Raw genomic sequence first — 19,066 nt, 5'->3', positions numbered from 1 at the left:
AATGATTCCAGATTGTTCAGCCTTCTGAAAAGAAATAATTAGAAACATACCGCACAATAGCACAGTGGGTCTTGTGCGGATCAATCAGGTACGGCCCTGCGGAGAGGAGTTATTTTTGACCGTAACAGCTTCGCCAAATATTGTGAACAGCTGTAGTTTCGAAGCAGAACAGAAGTCAGTGGGACAAACAAAGTCATTTCCAAAGAACGGTCCAACAGATGAATAATGCAGCAGACCGGGTTATAATAGTGCTTTCAGCTACAGGCCCACCACTTTTAATTTAACTTTATTTTCAGAAATCCAACACGTGTATTAAAATAGAGCAATGGTTCCCTACAGAGCTGGCAAAAATGGATTTTAGGCCGGGTCTCAACAATGCTTTTAATTGGTATTACATGATTGTGATGGAAAGAAAGCCTTCATATAGGTCATAAAGCAGTGTGAATACAGACCCCAGCAAAAATAGAAAATCAATGGACAGTCAGAAAGAAATGATGTTCTTCATCTAACATGACAACACTCAGAAGACTCTAAAACATTTACAAGGTAACATATGCGAGCGGATCGTGACTGCAATAAACCATCAGCGAGGGATGGTGTCTAAAATACAAATTGCCAAAGCATCAGTCACCTGGCAGCAGACAGAGCCGACGTGTACAAGGCTTATTACAACAGCGATGGATCTACATTTAGTCCTGACAGTAACACAGAACAGAAAAGATGGAGCTGCAATTATAACAGATGTGTGAAATGAGAATTAGCTGCAGCTAAAAGTGTCTCTAATGACGTCCACGCTGCCATGCACACAGATATATATATATATGTATACATACACACACACACACACTACGGTTCCAAAGTTTAGGGTCATAGAGACAATTTTGTGTTTTCCATGAAAACTCATATTTTTATTAATCAAACTAGATGGTGGCCTGACTAACGCATCAGGTATTCTAGAATATGTATGCGTAGTGTATAGCACAGCTCACGTAGTATATTGCGCAGCCCACGCAGTACATTGCGCAGCCCACGCAGTACATTGCGCAGCCCACGCAGTACATTGCGCAGCCCACGCAGTACATTGCGCAGCCCACGCAGTACAATGCGCAGCCCACGTAGTACATTGCGCAGCCCACGTTGTACATTGCGCAGCCCACGTTGTACATTGCGCAGCCCACGTTGTACATTGCACAGCCCACGTTGTACATTGCGCAGCCCACGTAATACATTGCACAACCCACGTTGTATATTGCGCAGCCCACGTTGTATATTGCGCAGCCCACGTTGTATATTGCGCAGCCCACGTAGTATATTGCGCAGCCAACGTAGTATATTGCGCAGCCCCTGTTGTATATTGCGCAGCCCACGTTGTATATTGCGCAGCCCACGTTTCATATTGCGCAGCCCACGTTGTATATTGTGCAGCCCACGTATATAGCAATGTGGGCATGATATCCCTGTTAAAAAAAAAAGAATAAAAATAAAAAAATAGCTATATACTCAACTTCCGTTGGCGCCTGGATCCAGGAAGCGGTTACCGACGCTTGGGATCCACCGAAGCTGCGCCGAGCCGCTCGCGCCGGCCACCATCTTCCGTTCCCAGCGATGCATTGCGAAATTACCCAGAAGACTTAGCGGTCTCGCAAGACCGCTAAGTCTTCTGGGTAATTTCGCAATGCATCGCTGGGAACGGAAGATGGCGGCCGGCGCGAGCGGCTCGGCGGACTACGGAGTGTGAGTATAGCAGGTTTTTTGTTTTTTTATTATTTTTAACATTACATTTTTTTACTATTGATGCCGCATAGGCTGCATCAATAGTAAAAAAATGGGGACACACAGGGTTAATAGCAGCGGTTACGGAGTGCGTTACCCGTGGCATAACGCGGTCCGTTACCACCGGCATTAACCCTGTGTGAGCGGTGACCGGAGGGGAGTATGCGGGCGCCGGGCACTGAGTGCGGGGAGTAAGGAGCGGCCATTTTCTTCCGGACTGTGCGCGTCGCTGATTGGTCGTGGGCGTTTTGCCACGACCAATCAGCGACTTGGATTTCCATGACAGAGGCCGCGACCAATGAATATCCGTGACAGACAGACAGACAGAAAGACGGAAGTGACCCTTAGACAATTATTGAGTTGTTGAATGAATTTAAGATCTAGTCCAGACTTTTACAAGGTTCGGAAAAAAAGATTTTTATTTGAAATAATAATTTTCTCTTTCAAACTTTGCTTTAGTCAAAGAATGCTCCATTTGCAGCAATTATAGCATAGCAGAGCTTTGGCATTCTAGCAGTTAATTTGTTGCTTCCAGAAGCCCTTCCCACAGGCTGGTTTGGCTTGATGGGCACTTTTTGCGTACCATACGGTCAAGCTGCTCTCACAACAGCTTAATGGGGTTGAGATCTGGTGACTGCGCTGGCCACTCCATTACAGATAGAATACCAGCTGCCTGCTTCTTCCCTAAATAGTTCTTGCATAATTTGGAGGTGTGCTTTGGGTCATTGTCCTGTTGTAGGATGAAATTGGCTCCAATCAAGCGCTGTCCACAGGGTATGGCATGGCGTTGCAAAATGGAGTAATAGCCTTCCTCATCCAAAATCCCTTTTACCTTGTACAAATCTCCCACTTTACCAGCACCAAAGCAACCCCAGACCATCATATTACCTCCACCATGCTTGACAGATAGCATCAGGCACTGTTCTAGCATCTTTTCAGTTGCTCTGCGTCTCACAAAGGTTCTTCTGTGTGATCCAAACAGCTCAAACTTGGATTCGTCTGTCCACAACACTTTTTTCCAATCTTCCTCTGTCCAATGTCTGTGTTCTTTTGCCCATATTAATATTTTCCTTTTATTAGCCAGTCTCAGATATGGCTTTTTCTTTGCCACTCTGCCCTGGAGGCCAGCATCCCAGAGTCGCCTCTTCACTGTAGATTTTGACACTGGTGTTTTGCGTGTACTATTTAATGAAGCTGCCAGTTGAGGGCCTGTGAGGTGTCGATTTCTCAAACTACAAACTCTAATGTACTTGTCTTGTTGCTCAGTAGTGCAGCGAGGCCTCCCACTTCTCTTTCTACTCTGGTTAGAGCCTGTTTGTGCTCTCCTCTGAAGGGAGTAGTACACACCGTTGTAGGAAATCTTCAGTTTTTTGGCAATTTCTCGCATGGAATAGAATTCATTTCTAAGAACAAGAATAGACTGTCGAGTTTCACATGAAAGTTCTTTTTTTTGGCCATTTTGAGAGTTTAATGGAACCAACAAATGTAATGCTCCATATTCTCAACTAACTCAAAGGAGGGTCAGGTTTATAGGTTCTCTAATCAGCCAAACTGTTTTCAGCTGTGCTATCATGCTTGCACAAGGGTTTTCAAGGGTATTCTAACCATCCATTAGCCTTCTTACACAGTTAGCAAACACAAAGTACCATAAGAACACAGGAGTGATGGTTGTTGGAAATGGGCCTCTATACACCTATGAAGATATTGCATTACAAACCAGACGTTTGGAGCTAGAATAGTCATTTACCATATTAACAATGTATAGAGTGTATTTCTGAATCATTTAATGTTCGCTTCATTGGAAAAAATTGTGCTTTTCTTTCAAAAATAAGGAAATTTCTAAGTGAACCTAAACTTTGGAAAGGTAGTGTATATACATATATACAGCTGCCTATAGATATACACTATACACCCCCAGACAAACACACACGCTAAATGAACAAAAGTATTGGGAGTCACCTCTAACAGGGGTTGACCTCTATTAGAAGACTTTATGCCATTCGCTGTGACAATTATAAAGTACTACTTACTTACCTACCCTCCCAGGACCAGCATAGTCTCCCCGCCAATTCACCGTTAGGCTGCAGTGGTGGCGTCACATTCACAACGCTGAAGCCAATTACTGATCTCAGTGACTTTACCCATGTATACGGCATGAACAGCTGAGCTCAGCTATTGGCTGCAGCAGTGTCATCATGTCACCAGCGCTGCAGTCAACCAATAGATCAGGGCAGCAATGGAAACTGCACTGGATACAGGAATGGTTTTCCTATTTCAGGCTATGGCATACATTTTCTAAAAGAGGACAACCTCTTCAATCATTGAATTCAGGAATTCAGGTATTCCGTTCAGTCGTATGGCCATAGTATACTATCCAGCCCCCTAATTCACAAACAATTCTAAAGAGCTCTCTGAATTTGAGCATGGATGGTACTTTGATAGGACGTCACTTTGTAACAAGTCACTTCATTAAATTCGTTCCCTCCTAAAATTTCCACCATCAACTGATAGGTATTATTGAAAAATGGAGGCGCTTTAGACATTGTATTTCCTCAAGTAAAACATGAGAACAAAAACATGGCCGAGCTGCTGGATGTCTTATATCACCAAACACTCCAGACCAGAAAGCTTTGTTTGGAAGTGTTGTTATGAAGCATGCTGTCACCGGACTCTGGAGCAGTGGAAATGTGTTCTATGGAGTGACATATTCCTATCAGGCATCTGATGGCAAAGCCTGAGTATGGCAACAACTTGGATAAAGTTACATGCCTGATTACATTGTGACAACTGTGAAATTTGGAAGGAGGAGGACAAATGCGATGGGCTTGATTCAAAATCAGGAGTGAAGTTTCGTCAAATGAGGAGAAATTTCATTCAGACAGCAATGAGCAATGCAACTGCAAAGGGGATTCCAGATTTGGCATAAAAGTGAGTTGCACATGCAGTCACGATTCCCCAGAATTCCCAGTACAAGCTGGCGATCACATGACCGAATGTACAGTATGTGATTTGTAAACTTGTGGTCACATGCTGAATAGACTTTTTTGCTGACTGCACTTTTTCAATTCTCTCAAAGGAAACCGAATGTGCCATGCTAATTACATACATGTGGTCACATAATCGCCCACTCCCACAGGTAATACCATGTGCAACGCACACTGCCACGATTCAGCAAACTTCCATCACAGAGGAACTGCAGACTTTAATTTCCAGCTTGCTCAACCCCTTTAAAGGGAACCGGTCACCAGATTTGTCCTGTGTTGACTAAAACTATGACCTAGTATCATAGAATGTTAGAGTTGGAAGAGACTTCCAGGGTTGGCAGCATGGTGGCTCAGTGGTTAGCACTGAAGTCTTGCAGCACTGGAGTCCTGGATTCAAATTCCACCAAGGAAAACATCTGCAAGGAGTTTGTATGTTCTCCCCGTGTTTGCGTGGGTTTCCTCCTGGCACTCCGGTTTCCTCCCACATTCCAAAGACATACTGATAGGGAATTTAGATTGTGAGCCCCATCGGGGACAGCAATGATAATGTGTGCAAACTGTAAAGCGCTGCGGAATATGTTAGCGCTATATAAAAATAAAGATTATTATTGTGTCCAATCCCCTGCTCAATGCAGGATTCAATAAACCATCTCAGATGGATGACTGTCCAGCGTCTGTTTGAAGACTTCCATTGAAGGAGAACTCCCCAACTGTCATGGCAGCCTGTTCCACTCATTGGTCACCCTCACTGTCAAAAAGTTTTTTCTAATTTGTATCTTCTCCCTTTCAGTTTCATTCCATTGCTTCTCGTGTTTCCATGTGCAAATGAAAATAAGGATGATCCCTCTACACTGTGACATCCCTTCAAATATTTGTAGACACCTATTACATCTCCTCTTAGCCTCAGGTTTTGCAAGCCAAACATTCCTAGATCCTTTTAACGGTTCCTCTTGGGAGGGATGTACTTTGCGGTGCGCTAACTATCCTGCTAGCTCTTCTCTGAACTTGCTCCAGTTTTTCAATGTCTTCTTTAAAATGTGGTAACCAGGACAGGTCACAGTATTCCAGATGAGGTCTGACCAAGGAGGAGTAGAGGGGGCTAATTACTTCACTTGATCTAGACTATGCTTCTTTTAATATATCCCAGAACTGCGTTCTTTTTTGCTGCTGCATCCCACTGTTGACACACATGCAGTCAGTGATCTCTTAGTATACCCCAAGTCTTTTTCACACGTGCTGTTGCTTAGTTTTATTCTTCCCATTCTGTAGATGGAATTTTCATTTTTCTTGCCCAAATGTAAACTCTTGCATTTCTCCCTGTTAAATACCATTCTATTAGTTGCTGCTCATTGTTCAAGCTTATCTAGATCCTCCTGAATCCTTTCTCTGTCTTCTCTAGTGTTCGGTATCCCTCCTAGCTTTGCATCATCTGCAAATTTGATTAGTTTATCTTAAGTTCCCTTATCTAGATCATTTATAAAAATGTTGAACACTGGGGCCAGGACAGAGCTTTGTGGTACCCCACACTCTTCTAATTGGATGCGCAACAATTTATTAGCACTCTTTGAGTACGATCACTGAGCCAGTTATGAATCCACCTAACCGTAGCATTGTCAATCCCATCATTTTTTCAATAAGGATAGTATGAGATACTTTATCAAAGGCTTTGCTGAAGTCGAGATATACTATATCTACCGCATTTCCCTCATCCACCCAGTCAGTGATTCCATCATAGAAAAAAATTTGATTAATCTGGCATGACTTTTACTACAAACACATGCTGGCATTGGTTAATTACTGCATTCTTATCCGAGTACTTACATACATGCTGTTCAAATATCTTTCCTGGTATATAAGTAAGGCTCACTGCTCTGTAATTTTCTTGCTGCATCTTGTTTCCTTTTTTGAAGATAGGGACAACAGTTGCCCTTTGATAATCTGGGACTTCTGTTCTCCAGGATTTTTCAAAAAATTTTGGCTAGTGGTTCTGCAATTTCCTCTGCTATCTCTTCCAGTACCCTAGGATGTAATTCATCTGGACCAGGAGATTTAAATTCATTTAAATTAGCTAAGTGTTCCCTCACCATCTCTCTGTTTATAGATAGTGTGGATTCTTTTATTCCTTCGATGGCATTGTGAAGATCAGTTGATGTTACAATTGCTTTCTTAGAAAATACAGATGCAAAACAGGAATCTGAAAGTTTGGCCTTCTCAACATCACTTTTGACCACTTCACCCTTTCCATCCTGTAAAATCCTATAGCATCTTTGACTTTTCTTTTGCTTTTGACATACCCCCCAAATCCTTTTTCATTGCTTTTGGTCTCCTTTGCAAACCCCACTTCATTACTGGCTTTAGCTCTTCTAACTCTTGCCCGGCATACCCTGCAAACAGCATTATATTCTTCTTTAGATATGCCCCCTTCTTTCCATTTAATATACATTTCTTTTTTTGTTTTTAACAAGTGTTTACGTTCTGTTTTTATCTATCCTCGTCTTTTTAAATTATTCCAATTATTTTTCCTTCTTTTCGGGATTGTTACTGATTGTGAAATGAGAATTTCTTTTAGCAAAATCTCCAATCCTTCTTGGACATTTCTGTCCTTTAGAACATCCAGCCATTGGACCTTTCCTACTCTCTTTCTAAGTCCATTAAAATTTGCCTTTCTGAACGGAAACCTTAAAGTCTAAGTCCTTGCTGGTCTTTCTCCTCTTGTAATCCAAGATTCGGGAACAGCAGGATTGCTGCCTCCTAAATTCCCAGCCACCTTTACTTCCTTAACCATTTCCTCCTTATTGCTAAGAATTAGGTCCAAGATTGCAGATCCTCTTGTTCTCTCTTCTACCTTTCGAAAGAGAAGATAAGAAATTTCTGGACCCATTACGTTTGCCTGAGAGAGGTTTCCAACAAATATCTGGATAGGTAAAATCTCCCTTGATCACTAGTTCATACTATTTTGAGAATGGAGACAACTGATGTAAAAAGAGTTTATCCATATCTTCAGTCTGTTCATGTGGCCTACAGTAGACCCCTAAATAGTGTACTTTCTGTTCTTCTCTCCTTGTATTTTTACCCAAAGTTTCTACAGAGCTACCAGTCTCTGAAGCCTGGACCTCTGTGGAGATAAACGTTTTCCTAACATACAATGCAACACCTCCTCCCCTCTTGTTACCGTATTTACCGGCGTATAAGACAACTTTTTAACCCCTGAAAATCTTCTTAAAAGTCGGGGGTCGTCTTATACGCCGGGTGTCGTCTTGTACGCCGAGTGCAGACACCAATGTGTATATGGTGGGGGAGTGGTCCCGATGACAAAGAGGGGGCGTCTCACAGGAAAGTGTGAGTGGAGTATCCCCCATTACCTCATTGTAGCTGCAGCGTGGGGTCTCTGTGCTGGGGAGCGGCAGCGGCTCCTCTTTGTGCCTCGTGGGTGCTGTGCTTGGGGGGGCTCCTCTTCGTGCAGCGTCGGGGCTCTGTGCTGTGGGGCGGCGGCGGCGTATCTTCGTGCAGAGTCAGTCGGGGCTCCTCCGGCATTTCCTCAAAGCCCGGAGGCCCCGGCAGCTCCATTGCTGCGATGCGGTTGCCTCCGGGAAAATGGCCGCTGGGGGCGGCGCATGCTCAGATTCAGATCTCGTCCCGAGATCTCGGGAGACAAGATCTGAATCTGAGCATGCGCCGCCCCCAGCGGCCATTTTCCCGGAGGCCACCGCATCTCAGCAATGGAGCTGCCGGGGCCTCCGGGCTTTGAGGAAATGCCGGAGGAGCCCCGACTGACTCTGCACGAAGATACGCCGTCCCACAGCACAGAGCCCTGCGCTGCACGAAGAGCCACCGCCCCACAGCACAGCACCCACGTGGCACAAAGAGGAGCAGCCGTCGCCGCCTCTCCCCAGCACAGAGACCCCATGCTGCAGCTACAATGAGGTAATGGGGGGTACTCCACTCACACTTTCCTGTGAGACTCCCCCTCTTCGTCATCAGGACCACTCCCCCCCAAAAGGCACATTAGTCACCGGCCCTATAAGACGACATGCGGCGTATAAGAAGACCCCCGACTTTTAAGAAGATTTTATATTTTAACTGGAAAAGTTGGGGGGTCGTCTTATACGCCCAGTCGTCTTATACTCCGGGAAAATATTCTGTTTCTAATCAATAAGTTGCAGGCTCCAAGGCTTGAGTTCCAATCATGTGTATCATCCAACCAAGTTTCCATGATGCCTAGGACATCTAATCTCTCTTCCTGTGATAGCAGCTGCAATTTTCCTTGTTTATTTCCCACGCCCTGTGCATTTGTATAGATACATTTTAGTTAGTTGGTTTCACTTGCTCCTTTATTTTCATTCAGAATTTGTTGTTATTGTTCTTTATTTCCATTTCTCAAAAGAATTCATTAGCTGCATATTTTTTTCCTGGCCGCATATTTCCAATCTCATATTCCTCTAGTTTAAAGCACCTGTGCGGCAGTCCATCAATTGTTATATAACACCCTGTATACCTCCCAAAAAAACCTTTCGAAATTCTCCAGCGCTGTGTGTTAATCCTGTTGGTCCGATCCCATGGGCATGGTTTCGGTGGTCTCCATTCCAGCTTCTCTATCCCTCCCCCTGGTTGCTGATAGCCGTCCTCCTGCCGTAATTGATGTGGATAACTCCTTCTGCATCATCCACATAGCCGGGCGAAATCTTGAGACTGCGCAGAGAAATCGCTGGCTCGTGCCTGCGCCCTATGCTCTGTCCTATTGCGGCAGAGCGCCATTATGATTTAGGCTCTGCCCACAATACAAAAGAGCATAGTGCGCAGGCGAGAGCTGGTGATCACTCTGCACAAGCGTGAGAAAACTGCAGGAGGACAGTGATGAGGGGGGACAGTGAGGGGGTTATAAAACCAGTGATGGACTGCAGCACAGGTGCTGATTAAAATCATAGTTTAAGTTGACACAGGACAAAACTGGTGACAGGTTTCCATTAAAGAGGACCATTTCTCCAGTGTCCCAGGAGCTGTTTTTCAATACAACGCTAGGCCGTATGTTGCATGTGCTACTGTGAGCAGCCTGCATGGCCTATAAGTACTACCATGGCCTTCCAGTCTCCATAACGGTTTCCTATCAAGCACATAGGCGACATCATTTGTCAGCATCTACAAGGGGAGTGGACAGCAGCGGATCTTGCTGATTTACATGCTCTAGTGCATTCAACATGGCAGAACATTCCTCAAACCACTAATAACCTCACTGATAGTATACCAAAGCATGTAAGTGTGTGCATATCGGTATGGTGCTCATACTCAATACTTAATAAGTCGAGATGTTTTCAAAAAAATGTTTCCACTTTTTCATCATTTGCATATTAACATGTCTATCGACCCTGTGATTTTCATAATTCCACAACTTTTCCTTCTTGGTCTTTCAATTTTAACGTTGAGGAAATATATATATATATATATATATATATATATAGTTTTCCTGCGCCTTATGCTAATTGAATCTGAACAATCCGATGAAAGTCTCCGGAATGTGCTCGGCACTGGCTTGCCTGTGCAGATTCTAAGAGTTAGACAGATTGTGTGGATAACGTACGAGACTTTATCCACGTCAATCAAGGCAGGAGAGGCATCGACTGCGGTGACAGAGGAGGTGGCCCTGCACACTCCAGATAAACCATTGGCTACATAACTACAGCATTCTGTAATGCTGTAGATAAGATAAGTTTCTGAAAGATGAGAAAAAGAGGTTACATTATACTCACCTGGGCGGGCGGTCCGATCCAATGGGCGTCGCGGTCCGGTCCGTAGCCGCAGCGTGAAGACAAGGAGAGGACGTCATCGTAAGAAAATGGGAGGCGCTGAACCGGACCGCGACACCCATCGGACCAGACCACAGCGGGAACGCCCCTGGGTGAGTATAATCTAACCTCTTTTTCTCATCTTCCGGGATACATCGGGGGCTTATCTACAGCATTCCAGAATGCTGCAGATAAGCCCCTGATGCTGGTGGGCTTAGCTCACCTTCGATTTTGGGGGTGACAGGTTCCCTTTAAATAATCACATCCCAACTGATTATGCAAATCAATGTACCTAACTACCGTATATACTCAAGTATAAGCCAAGATTTTCAGCCCATTTTTTTAGGCTGAAAGTGCCCCTCTCGGCTTATACTCGAGTGACTGTCCTAGCGGGTCAGCGGGGGAGGGGCAGCGGCAGGAGTGGAGGCTGTCACATCAAACTCACTCTCCAGGCGCAGTCTCTGCACATCCCTGCTTCTCAGGTGGTCTTGGCGCCGGCAGCTCTTCCTGTGTTCAGCGGTCACGTGGTTCCACTCATTAAAGTAATGAATATGGACGCACCTCCACTCCCATAGGTGTGGAGCGCATATTTATTACTTTAATGAGCGGTACCATGTGACCGCTGAACACAGGAAGAGCTGCCGGCGCCGAGACCATCTGAGAAGCAGAGACGTGCAGAGACCGTGCTAGGAGGGGGCGAGTATGACGGGGGAGGGTGAGCCATGTGATATTCACCTGTCCCCGTTCCACCGCCGGGCTCTGTCTTCCGCATCCTCTGGCTGTGATGTTCAGGTCAGAGGGCGCGATGACGTGTTTAGTGAGCGGCCTCTGCCTGAACAGTCACTGCAGACTACCTGAAAACACAGCGGCGCTGGAACGGGGACAGGTGAATATTGCAAGTGCCGAGGGGCCTGAGCCAGCGGCAACACCGGCACCTGGCCGCCATAGCGCGACGATGTCCCCGCCTGCTCAGGACATCGGCACCTGGCTCCCAGCGACTAGAGGGGAGTATGTCTTTTTTTTTTTTTTAAATCGCAGCAGCATATGGGGTCATATTATTCTGTGGAGCATCTTATGGGGCCATCAACCTTTATGGAGCAGCATATGGGGCATATTATTCTATGCAGCATCTTATGGGGCCATCAACTTTTATGGAGCATTATATGGGGCATATTATTCTATCGAGCATCCCATGGGGCCATCTTTAACCTTTTATGCATCATTATATGGGGCATATTTTAATATGGAGCATCTTATGGGGCCTGCCAGTGGTCGTGGCCTAGGTCTATACACTTGTTTTGAGCCGAGACCACACCCCGTCTAGTGATGTGGCTGGCCAGTGGGCGTGTCCAACTAGAGGGTGTGGCCTTTCTCCAAGTGAATATAGAGCGCGCCCACTGGCAATAGGCATGTATAACTCATACATACCCTCCAGTCCCAGGTCTTAAAATGGCGAATACTTGCAGAGTGACTGCAGACTTATCTGTTTAGACCGGAGAATCCTTTAACCCCTTCACCCCGAAGCCTGTTTTCACCTAAGTGACAGGGCCAATTTTTAGAATTCTGACCACTTTCACTTTATGAGGTCATAACTCTAAAACGCTTCAACGGATCCTGGTGATTCTGACATTGTTTTCTCGTGACATATTGTACTTCATGATAGTGGTAAAACTTCTTCAATATGACTTGCATTTATTTGTGAAAAAAACAAAAATTTGTCGAAAATTATGAAAATTTAGCAATTTTCAAACTTTTAGTTTTTATGCCCTTAAATTAGAGAGTTATATCTCATAATATAGTTAATAAACAACATTTCCCACATGTCTGCTTTACCATCAGCACAATTTTGGAAACATAATTTTTTTTTGTTAGGGAGTTATAAGGGTTAAAAGTTGACCAGCGATTTCTCATTTTTGCAACAAAATTTGCAAAACCATTTTTTTTACGGACCACCTCACACTTGAAGTGACTTTGAGGGGTCTATATGAAAGAAAATGCCCAAAAGTGACACCATTCTAAAAACTGCACCCCTCAAGGTACTCAAAACCACATTCAAAAAGTTTATTAACCCTTCAGGTGCTTCACAGGAATTTTTGGAATGTTTAACAAAAATTGAACATTTAACTTTTTTTTCACTAAATTTTTACTTCAGATCCAATTTGTTTTATTTTACCAAGGGTAACAGGAGAAATTGGACCAAAAAAGTCGTTGTACAATTTGTCCTGAGTACGCCGATACCCCACATGTTGGGGTAAACCATTGATTGGGCACATGGCAGAGCTCGGAAGCGAAGGAGCGCCATTTGACTTTTCAATGCAAGATTTGCTGGTATTGAGATCGGAACCCATGTCGCGATTGGAGAGCCCCTGATGTGCCTAAACAGTGGAAACCCCCACAAGTGACACCATTTTGGAAAGTAGACCCTCTAAGGAACTAATCTAGATGTGTGGTGAGCACTTTGAACCCCCAAGTGCTTCACAGAAGTTTATAATGTAGAGCCGTAAATAAAAATTCATATTAATTTTCACAAAAAATGATCTTTTTGCCCCAATTTTTTTATTTTCCCAAGGGTAACAGGATAAATTGGACCCCAAAAGTTGTTGTGCAATTTGTCCTGAGTACGCTGATACTTCATATATGGGGATAAACCACTGTTTGGGCGCATGGCAGAGCTCGGAAGGGAAGGAGCGCCATTTGACTTTTCAATGCAAAATTGGCTGGAATTGAGATCGGAACCCATGTCGTGTTTGGAGAGCCCCTGACGTGCCTAAACAGTGGAAACCCCCACAAGTGACACCATTTTGGAAAGTAGACCCTCTAAGGAACTAATCTAGATGTGTGGTGAGCACTTTGAACCTCCAAGTGCTTCACAGAAGTTTATAATGTAGAGCCGTAAAAAAAAATTCATATTAATTTTCACAAAAAATGATCTTTTTGCCCCAATTTTTTTATTTTCCCAAGGGTAACAGGATAAATTGGACCCCAAAAGTTGTTGTGCAATTTGTCCTGAGTACGCTGATACTTCATATATGGGAATAAACCACTGTTTGAGCGCATGGCAGAGCGCGGAAGGGAAGGAGCGCCATTTGACTTTTCAATGCAAAATTGGCTGAAATTGAGATCGGAACCCATGTCGTGTTTGGAGAGCCCCTGACGTGCCTAAACAGTGGAAACCCCCACAAGTGACACCATTTTGGAAAGAAGACCCCCTAAGGAACTTATCTAGATGTGTGGTGAGCACTTTTAACCCCCAATTGTTTCACTAAAGTTTAGAATGTAGCGCTGTGAAAATTAAAAAATAATTTTTTCTTCCACAAAATGATGTTTTAGCCCGCAATTTTTTTTTCCCAAGGGTAACAGGAGAAATTGGACCACAAAAGTTATTGTCCAATTTGTCCTGAGTACGCTGATACCCCATACATTGGGGGGAACCACTGTTTGGGCGCACGGCAGAGCTCGGAAGGGAAGGAGCGCCGTTTGAAATGCAGACTTAGATGGATTGGTCTGCAGGTGTCATGTTGCATTTGCAGAGCCCCTGATGTACCTAAACAGTAGAAACCCCCCACAAGTGACCCCATATTGGAAACTAGACCCCCCAAGGAACTTATCTAGATGTGTTGTGAGAACTTTGAACCAACAAGTGTTTCACTACAGTTTATCATGCAGAGCAGTGAAAATAAAAAATATATTTTTTTCCACGAAAATGATATTTTAGCCCCCACGTTTTTATTTTCCCAAGGGTAACAGGACAAATTGGACCCCAAAAGTTGTTGTCCAACTTGTCCTGAGAACGCTGATACCCCATATGTTGGGGGAACCACTGTTTGGGCGCACAGGAGAACTCGGAAGGGAAGGAGCACAGTTTTAGTTTTTCAAAGCAGAATTGGCTGGAATTGAGATCGGATGCCATGTCGCGTTTGGAGAGCCCCTGATGTGCCTAAACAGTGAAAACTCCCCAATTCTAACTGAAACCCTAACCCCAACCCTAACCCCAGCCCTAACCCTAGCCCTAACCCCAGCCCTAACCCTAGCCCTAACCCTAACCCTAACCCTAGTCCTAACCCTAGCGCTACTTTCACACTAGCGTTTTTTTGCATACGTCGCAATGCGTTTTGGCGAAAAAACGCATCCAGCAAAGTCATCTGCCGGATGCGTTTTTTCCCCATAGACTAACATTAGCGACACACGTCGCAACCGTCGTGCGACGGTTGCATCGTGTTGTGGCGGACCGCCGGCAGCAAAAAACGTTACATGTAACTTTTTTTGTGCCGATGGTCCACCATTTCCGACCGCGCATGCGCGGCTGGAACTCCGCCCCCACCTCCCCGCACCTCACAATGGGGCAGCGTATGCGTGGAAAAACAGCATCCGCTGCCCCCGTTGTGCGGCGCTTACACAGTATGCGTCGGTACGTCGGGCCGACGCAGCGCGACTGCCCCGTACCGACGCTAGTGTGAAAGTAGCCTAACGGGAAAATGGAAATAAATATATTTTTTAAAATTGTATTATTTTTCCCTAACTAAGGGGGTGATGAAGGGGGATTTGATTTACTTTTATAGCGTTTTTGGGGCGGATTTTTATGGTTGGCAGCCATCACACACTAAAAGACGCTTTTTATTGCAAAAAATAGTTTTTGCATCACCACATTTTGAGAGCTATAATTTATCCATATTTTGGCCCACAGAGTCATGTGAGGTCTTGTTTTTTGTGGGACGAGTTGACGTTTTTATTGGTACCATTTTCGGGCACATGACATTTTTTGATCGCTTTTTATTCCGATTTTTGGGAGGCGGAATGAACAAAAACCAGCAATTCCTGAAATTCTTTTAGGGGGGGGGCATTTATACCATTCCACGTGTGGTAAAATTGATAAAGCAGTTTTATTCTTCAGGTCAGTACGATTACAGCGATACCTCACTTATGTAATTTTTTTTTGTTTTGGCGCTTTTACACAATAAAAACTATTTTATATAAAAAAAATAATTGTTTTTGCATCGCTTTATTCTGAGAGCTATAACTTTTTTATTTTTCTGCTGATAATGCTGTATGGCGGCTTTTTTTTGCGGGACAAGATTACGTTTTCGGCGGTGGTTATTTATATCCGTCTTTTTGATCGCGTGGTATTCCACTTTTTGTTTGGCGGTATGAGAATACACAGTTGTTTTTTGCCTCGTTTTTTTTTTTTTTTACGGTGTTGACTGAAGGGGTTAACTAGTGATATAGTTTTATAGGTGGGGTCGTTACGGACGCGGCGATACTAAATATGTGTACTTTTATTCTGTGATTTTTTTTTTATTTAGATAAAGAAATGTATTTATGGGAATTATTTTTTTTTTTTTCTTTATTTAGGATTTTTTTTTTTCTTTTTTTTTTTTTTACACATGTGGACATTTTTTTTTTTTTACTTTTTCACTTTGTCCCGGGGGGGACATCACAGATCGGTGATCTGACAGTGTGCACAGCACTCTGTCAGATCACCGATCTGAGGGGCACGTTCCAGAGGCTTGCCGGCGTCTGCTAATAGGAACTCTCAGCAGGCGCCGGCAAGCTAGGTCATCTCATGACCCGGAAGGAGTCCCGCGGCCATCTTGGATCCGGGGACTCCTTCCAGGTCACCGGAGCAGCGCGATCTCATCGCGTTGCTCCGGTGGGAGAGCGCAGGGAGCCCCCGTCCCTGCGCGATCCCCCTCTATGCCGCTGTCACTATTGACAGCGGCATCAGAGGGGTTAAATGCCCGCGATCGGCGATAGCGCCGATCGTGGGCATTGCTGCGGGGTGTCAGCTGTCATATACAGCTGACACCCACACCCGATCACCGCGGTGCTCAGCGCGAGACCGCGGTGATCGAGCCGCCGTACTAGTACTGCGGCTGGCACAAATGCAGTGCCGGCAGCGCCGTACTAGTACGGCGGGTGGCACGAAGGGGTTAAGTGGTGAAAAAAAGTTTTTGCATTTGTTGCCATTTTCTAAGACCTATAGCGTTTCCATTTTTCTGGATCTGTGGTGTGCGCTGGCTTGTTTTTTGTGCCCCTGAACTGACGTTTTTACTGATACCATTTTGGGATAGATACAATGCTTTGATCGCCTCTTATTGCAATGATGAGTCCATAAAAAAAAAAAAACCTTTGTTTTGGCTTTTCGATTTTTTTTCTGATTTATTTTATCTTTTGATAGATTGGACATTTCCGCATGCAGCAATGCCAGATATGTGGGTTTTTTTTACGAAATACCATAAAGCGAACCTGCCAGCAAGATTTTGCTAAGTACACTACAAGCATCGTCATGTTGCCACTGTGAAACTGATTAAAACGATACCCGGTGTGAAGAAATCCGTCTTGTGTAATCAGTCTTAGAAGTTTTCAGCTAATAATATGCCCGTGCTCCTGGGCGGGACTGTAGGCAGAGTCTTATCTTTCTGCTCTAGGCCAGAGAAACCAAGGAAACACCTGCCCACAGGCCAACCCGGACCACAAAAAGTCTGTCTATATGATGAGGAACAGGTTTGTGCTTCGGGCTGGTCCTGTGGGCAGGTCTTTCCTTGGTTTCTCTGGCTTAGAGCGGAAAGATAAGACCCTGCCTACCATAAGAATATTTTGTTTTTAGGATCAAAATCAAACTGAGGACAGCTTTTGACATACTGTAGGCACACTACCAAACAGGGGAGAAGAGAGATTAACTCATATATTGTACTTTTATACGTTTTGTGTCTACTTCTACCTATGTAAAGCACCCCCTCTTGTAAAGAAATGGATTTGGGACATTCTGAAGTGCAATTCCAATTGTGGATCATTGTTGTTTGAATACCCTTTACTTGCATATCGTAAAGGACGGTCATTGATCATGTTCATTAGGACTAATGTTCACCCTAAACAAAAGGTAACAGACAGACATTTGCTGGCACTTGATGAAAAGCCGATGCTGTGTGCCTGAATTGCCAAAACTGCAATGCAATTTGTAAATGGGAATTTGTCAGTTATCACAGGAAGAGTCTGAAAATAGCCATGAGAGGATTTATCATGTGTGACACTACAGATGTTATATATCTGCTAAACTGTCCCTTTGATAAAGCCTTGGTTGGACAGAGATTGACATACATAATAATACATAATAAATGAACACAAATCACATACAAAGAAATCTAAGGCGCTAAAACAAAAGGAAAGATAACAAGAGGTTAAGAAGGATATAGGTAAAAATGAACAGAACAAAAACTGAAATAGTAGTGAACCATTTCTTATGAATGAATCATCAGATGGCAGATAACGAAACTGGGTAGGGACAAAGAAAACATGTGGGTAAGAAGAGTAATTAGACCCCTTTAAATTTATCACTCGTTCTTTTATTGCAGCCATTTGGTAAATTCAAAAAAGTTAATTTTTTTCACATTAATGTGCACTCTGAACCCTATCTTAACAGAAAAAAACAGAAATGTAGAAATTTTTGCATATTTATTAAAAAAGAAAAACTGAAATATCACATGGTCATAAGTATTCAGACCCTTTGCTCAGACACTCATATTTAAGTCACATGCTGTCCATTTCCTTGTGATCATCCTTGAGATGTTCTACTCCTTCATTGGAGTGCAGTTGTGTTTAATTAAACTGATAGGACTTGATTTGGAAAGGACACACCTGTCTATATAAGACCTCACAGCTCACAGTGCATGTCAGACCAAATGAGAATCATGAGGTCAAAGGAACTGGCCAAGGAGCTCAGAGACAGAATTGTGGCAAGGCACAGATCTGGCCAAAGTTACAACAGAGTTCCTGCAGTACTCAAGGTTCCTAAGAGCACAGTGGCCCACATAAGCCTTAAATGGAAGAATTTTGGGAAGTCTAGACCTGGACATCCAGCCACACTGGGCAATCGTGGGAGAAGAGCAATCAATCTTAACAAAATGATGAATTAAATGATGCATACTTTTGTTGAGTTCAATAAAAGGCACCAGAGTTATTCAATGAACTTCTTTATTAAAGAGAATCTGTCACCAGGCTTTTGCCAACTCATTTGAGAGCAGTATAATGTTGGAAAAGAGACTAATACCATCGATGTACCACTTAGATTACTGGGTGCAGCAGTTGTGACACAATCAGAGATTTTAGATGCAGCAGAGCTGAGAAAGCTAACCCCGCCCATGCCACAGCTTTCAGTGCACATTGTCTATTGACAGTAAGCTGCTCATCAGGAGTGGGCATGGTCGGTCTAGCAGGCTGTGAGCTGTAGTCAGTGATTATGTTCAGGTGATAAAACCCTCATTGTAAGTAAACCTTTATTATAAGTAAACAGCAGCACACAGCCTGATAAGTGACACATCCCTGAATTCAATGTTTAACCCCTGCATTATGCTGTCCTCAGATAGCAAAAACTGCTGACAGATTACCTTTATTCAAGCCATAAATAAGGCAGAAAAAGCAAAGATTTGGCTACAAAATGACTTTTATCAAAACTAAAAAAAAAAGACAAAACTTGTCCTTTTTAACTTTAGACTTGACAAATGCTATTTTGTTAAGCACAGTACCCATCAACCA

At 43.8% G+C, this 19,066-nt stretch overlaps 1 protein-coding gene across 17 annotated transcripts in view; it reads right to left on the bottom strand.

Annotated features, from left to right (window-relative positions):
- BLTP1 (bridge-like lipid transfer protein family member 1) overlaps nt 1-19,066 on the bottom strand; it is a 322,576-nt gene that overhangs the window by 206,509 nt on the left and 97,001 nt on the right. The window lies entirely within an intron of this gene.

The sequence above is a fragment of the Ranitomeya variabilis genome, chromosome 1, assembly GCF_051348905.1.
Source record: "Ranitomeya variabilis isolate aRanVar5 chromosome 1, aRanVar5.hap1, whole genome shotgun sequence".
Taxonomy (NCBI): Eukaryota; Metazoa; Chordata; class Amphibia; order Anura; family Dendrobatidae; genus Ranitomeya; species Ranitomeya variabilis.
This window is presented reverse-complemented; position numbering and strand designations above follow the sequence as displayed.